Below are 6,868 nucleotides of genomic sequence, written 5' to 3' on the forward strand. Positions count from 1 at the left end.
CTCCTGCCAATTTAAATCAAAGGAGAAGTCTGAACTGTTTCTGTGTACTTTTACCACTTCTTTTGTTTCTTCAAAGCTAGTACAGTAGAATTTATTGAGCTAATTACTGCAGGTCCACCCAGAAATTTTGTGTCACTTCCTATTGTTTCTTGGAGCAAAGGGGGCCACTTTGATGGAATAGATGCCTTTGAGATAAGACATGCAGGATGTTAGATAAGATGTCGTTGATAGACCGTGTAACCTTATGAGTGTGTGCCATATAATCCTCTTGTGCCACATTACCCAGTGACTGCAGTTCAAGAGGAATTTCCATGTCAAGATTTTTCACAAAGCCTTGCTGCTTATTCCACCATAATAAGCTGAAGAATTAGGAAGCAGACCCAAACCTAATCCTTTCCATTAGCACTCGGTCTTCTCTTTTCTAAATTAAGTCTTCTGTCATTACAGGAAATTTCCTACAGGGACCTCATTTCTGTAAAAAAAGAGCAGAAGTGTTACTTCTCTGTGTTTACCATTTTCCCGTTGCTTTTTCTTCTGCAGCATGCTGGTATTGATTCCTGATGGATTTGTGATCCACTGAAACTCCAAATTGCTTCTTATTGTCCTGTTGTGTAGGGACTGACTCTCCACTTGTATCTGTGCATTTGGTTTTCCTACTTGAGTGCACATATCTTTTTTTAATTGCATCTACTTTTTCTTCCATGCTTTTCTCAAGATAATTCTTAATTCGAAGTCTGGCCTCCCAGCCTGTTTCCTCCCCTGTCCACATCAGCATCAAGTTTCAGTTCATTAAGAATTCTCCTTTTTCCTTCATTCAAGTCATAAAGAACTCAGCAGCACAGAAACCAGTTTCTGGCAAAACCAGTTTCCTCCTTCTATTTTTCCCTCCATTGTGACAGTGGCCCTTTGATAACCAGTCTGGCTTGGAGTATGCTCTTCCAGCAGTTTTGCATCTCCCTTCCAATTATTTTATTTAGGCCACATACTCTTTAGGTAATTTATGAAAATACAAAAGGAGACAGTTTCAGAAGCCTGTTACATGGTATTTACAGCTTCTGATCTTTTCAGAAGCCATAAAGGTTTATTTTGCATTGGTCTGACAATATTTATCCTTGAAAAATCACGTTGGCTCTTACTAATCTCTGTTATATTCTGCATACTTCCAACCTGTTTGCTTATGAATTGATAGGACTTCTTGGTTTTCAGCAGACAGCATTTGGAACTGATAGACAAAAATAAGGTCAATTGCTCTGCCAACATTTCTACCAAGACAGCTTGAACGGCAGCAGTCCGAACTCCAGCAGGGCCTGTGGCTGACTTCTGCACACTCAAACAGTCTTAGCCAGATCAGCCTGTATAGCAGTCATTTACAAAGTTCATTTGTTTCATTTATATCACCCCACTCTTGCTGTAAAAAAGCCTATGCTTTTGGACCTCCACTCCTTTATTCCTCTTTGACGGAGATGCAGACCTGATATACTGCCAATGCAGGAAGACAAAAAAGAAGAGGGAAGAGAAACTTCTTAAACTCATTTTTCATTTCCAGAATTATAGAATAGTTAGTTACATATGTGCTGTGTTCAGATTGCTTGGAACTTCACTGACCCATTCCTGAGTCCATATAATCCAGGTATTTTTGTAATGCCCACTTTGTTTTTCTGAAGCAAAGCTACTGCAGGAATTGATTGCAGAACTGCGAAATTCATTCTCCTAGAAGAGAAAAAAGTGATTTACTCAGTAAGTTAATAGAGCATTTGTAATAAGTGAGGTGTGAATCCTGCTTCCTTATGCCTGCTCCCAGGACTTCACACAATTACTAAGTTAAAAAAAAAAAAGAAAAAACAAACTTAAGAAACAGCTCTTCTTAACTATGTCAGTATTAGAAGCATTTTGCAGAGCAGCAGTGGGAAGGTAGAAGAAATTAGAAATACCCTATGTATTTGGTTGGGAGGAACTGCAGGAGGCACAAGAGGAACCATGGAATGTAGTGACAACTGAATTAACTAAATACTGTAGTGTATATAAATGTAATGAATTTGTTTAGGAATCTCTTTCTGTGGATAAGAGAATGGATGTACCTTATAAAACTAAATAAACTGATAGCAATATAATTAATGCACTTTCCCCAAGAGTAGACACATACCTTCAGTAACATGATAGTCACCTGGATGAGTGCTCTGACATTCTTCATAAAGTCAAGATATGATCAGTTGATTCCTGCCAGCCAGGAGCCCTAGCCAGTAGCCAGCCTCATCCAGGCCAGCCTGAACCCTAACTGGTGATGCAAGTTGGAACTGCTCAGGTGGACATTAGTCTGGGGTTGGTGGGGATTGCCAGGCTGAATCCACTGCTGAGCTTTGACTGGGACAGCAAGGACGAGAGAGATAGATGTATTGCTGGTTTGGAGTTAGTGCCTTCCTCTGCAGTGACCCCACAAACCTAAAATTACAGTGGGAGCTGTCAGCATTTGCTGAGCTAGAAATTAGGACTGGTAATGTAAGGGTGAGTGTCTGAAGTTCAAGAATTGCACGTAACAAAGACCACTCAGGTCATGGTTTGGAGATTACAGTAGCTGTGAAGCTTAAGTTCGCACCTTGAAATGCTTGCAGTGCTATGAAATGCTTGTTTGATGGTAGTTTATGGTGTTAGATGTATGTTAGGAGTTTATTTTTTGAGAGTGACTATAGTCAGTAGAGCTCCCCATTGTTGTTTTTGATGCAGGGTAAGTACAAAACATTTGCTGAAGTGAGTACAGTGAGTAGGTGTAAGCCACTCAGCTTTGCTCAGAGGTAGAAGACTCTCTGTTCCTGGAAAATGTGATGGCGAAGGCCTTTTGGATTTGAAGTAAGAGTGTAAGTTTCTGTTAATGTAAGAATGAAGTACATTTTAAATTGCTAATTTTCAGAGTGAAATTCCAGTGTGAAGGAAAAAAGAAAATAATACCTGATACTGATGCCTGCTAATCAGTGTTGTTAACTGTAGGCAGACAGGGATGGAGTTACTCTGCAGATGCACTGTTTATCATGGCTTGGAGCAAGGATGAGTAGATTGAGAGGCTTAGGTCTCTCTGTCACAATTTTCCAAAACCCTTGGTGTCGTACCAGTTAACATGGCTCAGCTTTTTTCTTACTCTGATTGTACCTTCCAAGAAACATTTATCTGAAGCTTTTTTTTCTCCTACAACTTTATTGAGATATTCTAAACTGATTCCATTGTACACAATCCAACTGTATTCCTTCTGGTGAGACTTAGCTGGACATCTCTCTCAAATGATTTATGACCCATTCCTAGTTTCCTCATTGGATAGAGCAAGTGATTTAAGAGATGTAGTAACAGTCCATCATTACCTTGGGGGCAAATAATTGCTCATAAATACAGTACTTTCTGTCTCCTTTGTTCTCATAGCATTGAATATTTTATCGACTCAGCTAGTAAGGCTTCATGCTTGGAAATAGAGAAGTGTGAGGAAAACAGAAACACATATATCAACTTTCATGCAGTGAATCAAAAGGCATTCAGAGTCTCCTGCAGGCTGTGAACCCAGTGAAATAATTGGGAAAGAATTTCAGTAACTGAGTGAGAAGGATGAAGTTTGGCTTCCTGTCTGTGTAATTTTCAAAGCCAAACTTCATCCTTCTCGTAAGATAAGACTGACTTAAAAAAAAAAGTATATAGACCCCATAGCAAAGAAATCAGAATTTCTCTCATAAAAGAGGGAAAAATATGGAAAACTCTGTGAAGGAGAAATTTTTTTATGTGGTTGACCAGCAGATGGTACATGGTGGGAAGGATTTTTTTAATCTGTCTTTAAGCATCTGCTCTAGGTGCATAAGATGATAAGCTAATCTTTTTAAGCCTCTGCATGCAGATTTATATTATCTATAGTAATATGGTTATTTTTAACAACTAGACCAGTAGTGTCATAGATTAGGCAGGGATGCTTCAGCACACGGTGTTAGAGAATCATGGACTACTTTGCAGAATGAAAGGGATGTTGGTACAATTATATGGAGAGAGAACCAAGTGAAATATCTGAAAAAAATTCCAGTGAGATGGATAGCTCAGGGAAATGGCCTCCCATGTGAAGTGTTTTTTCATACTTCAAGTTTGCCAGACAAAATGCAAGTAAATACAAAACTGGAAGGAAGCCGTCTACTGGATGGGGAAAACAACCTAGATTATTTAATAGACTTTTAGTGTCTGTAACATCTGGATTCAGGGAGATAATCTGAGCTAGTGGCATTCTGGTGCTAAATCAGGAAATCTGGGAATTCACAAAACACACAGCTACACCAGTTGCATTGGAAGGTGACATGCAGTGAAACTGGTAGACACTCACCAAACAACATGCAGCTTTCGTTAAATTTAAAATAATATAATCATTGGACTGGAGGAGACCTCAGAAGGGGACTTAAATCATCCCATCAGTCATTAACAGCTGTCTGTCTAGTCTTCTCCAGTGGTAGAGATGCCACAACCTTCTGGTTGCTCTGTTCCAGTTCCTCATGATCTCAGCCGTCACCTGAAAGTTCCAGAATGTGAGCTCAATACTACCTCCCCTATCCACTACAGCCAGGAAGCCCATTTGAAGACTGTATCCTACAGCCTCTCTTGCTCATGCTTCCTCCTTTGGCCCGCTCCTAACTTCAAAATTTCTTTATCAAAGAAGGGTTTAAATCCTTCATCTCTCCCTGTGGGTCATGTTTATGACAGGTCTAATCATCCTAGTTGCACGATCTTCAGTTGTTTCAAAACTTTCTTCATGGTAACCCACACAGAACTGTAGCTTCAGTCTTACCAAAACTGAGAAAACAGAAGGAAAACTTTGGTTTGGATATCTGCCTATTTGTGTACCTTGGTGTGGCATCTGCTATTTTCATAACAGCACTACCTCATGGACTCCTGTTCAGATTGACCCACTGTAATAACTACTGTATAGTTTTTTTAAACCTGCTATATAGGCTATATCTTTCTCTTTCTAGGTGGTTGATTATTTATGTCCAAATTTAGTTTTCAGTTGTCCCCATAGGAATTTAATCCTGTTTTTTTCTGTCTGTTTATTCCATTTGACTGGTGATTCAGTTGCCAAACAATAAATTGGGACCAGTGGCTCATTATGCCATACCCCAAGGCAATTAAACTTGCACTTTATTTAAAAGGATCAAGATTCTATGTGAAAGTAAAAAAAAAAAAAGAGCACAGATAGTTGTTCTTGGTTGTGTAGAAATGGAGCACTCTTTGTATCTGTAAGTTAACACTCTGGCTTTTCAATGCTTTTTAATATAAACCTGAGGCATACTTAAACAGTATTTTTAAGCATTTACTTCAAGACTTAGCTGTGGTTTATAGCTGATGAGCATCCTGCCCTACATTTCTTAGAGACTGTAGTAGAAAAGAACTTGAAGCATTGGTGCAATTAGGTGGCAAGTGGAGCAGAAGTCTTGTCAGTCCTCATTGCTGAGTGTTGCTGTAATGGCTCTCACGGGGGGTGTATTTGTGTTGGAAAGAAATACTCTATTCTCTTCTATTTGAAATATCTTTCTTAGGTACAGTTACTCCGTTCTCGTTAGCCACATCCTCCACGGGACTTGAACAGGTACAAGAAAATTGCTAGTTTAATCGAACAGCTTCACCTTCAAAATACTTGGCCAGCCTATCTTCAGATGTCAAAAAAGCTGCTGGCTGATATTCACAAGAATTACCTAAGCAGAAATTAGTTGCCACTGTTACTCCCTCTCTCCCTTCCCCACTTTAATTCTGGGTTATGTTCACCCTTTCTTTTGTCTGACTGGTAGACTGGGTTGTAACTTCCCAGGAGGGTACTGGACTGCTTAGAGTTTGCACCGCACCAAAAGGACTTGCTGTGAACAGCTGACCTACCTGTGGCCTTTGGAACTTGCCACAGTGCAAATAGCAATGACAGACTAGTCAGTGGGCAGAAATGGTGGGAAGGTTCAGTGTGCAGTTGTAAGAATTCAGTTGGGCAACTAAGGGTTAGAAGAGAAAAAAAATCAGGAAAGGTGAATGAAGGGTGTGGTGAAGTTTGAAGTATGTATCCTGTACTCATGGAATTCTATCTGTAAATTCATCCCCCACACAGGCTATTTTTCTTCTGTAAATTATGATCAATTCAGTAAATAGGTTTTCCATAACAAAAAGATACCCCTCTCTAGTAAAACAGCATGTAAAATACCCAATTCTAGTTTTTCTTGAAATGAAGACTTCCAAAGTTGAGAATAAGGAACTGTAATTTGTGATGTATGTTTTTTCCTCAAGGATCAATAAATAGTTCTTGGCTTAGCAATGTATTTAATTAATGTGAGATTAAACATTATCTGCCATGTTGTATTGTTATCACTGTCTTTTTACTGAATGAAATGTTTGTATAACTACATATGATAATATTTTAGGGTAAATGAGGTTTTTACTGGAATGGTTTGCCTTGTTTAAACATGAAACCATATTGACTTCAAGGGAAGGGTCTTCTCATTCGAACAAAGAACTCTAGTCATTTTTTATCATGTTGTCCACTTCCTCTGTCCATTGCAGAACTTGTAAATTGGCATGAGGCCTTCGGGAATTAATTAAAGTTGAATTTAGGAAGGTTGTTCACTTTATACATGTGTGAAGTATAATTAAGTGTTGATTTTAGTTTAGCTGAAGTATTTTAGCATTGAAGAAGCTGAAGCATAAGAGAATGTGAAGATAATAATATTAGCTATCTTAATTATGCACATTTTATTTCTCAGGTTCTAGAAAGAGTATCATGTAGTTTAAGAAGTTTCTTGAGTTTGGGGTTTTTTCTTAAAAAAAAAAAAAAAAAAAAAAAAGAGGTTGACTTCTTGACAGACTGTTGAGAATAACTTTG

The sequence above is a fragment of the Antrostomus carolinensis genome, unplaced genomic scaffold, assembly GCF_000700745.2.
Source record: "Antrostomus carolinensis isolate BGI_N321 unplaced genomic scaffold, ASM70074v2 scaffold6961, whole genome shotgun sequence".
Lineage (NCBI taxonomy): Eukaryota > Metazoa > Chordata > Aves > Caprimulgiformes > Caprimulgidae > Antrostomus > Antrostomus carolinensis.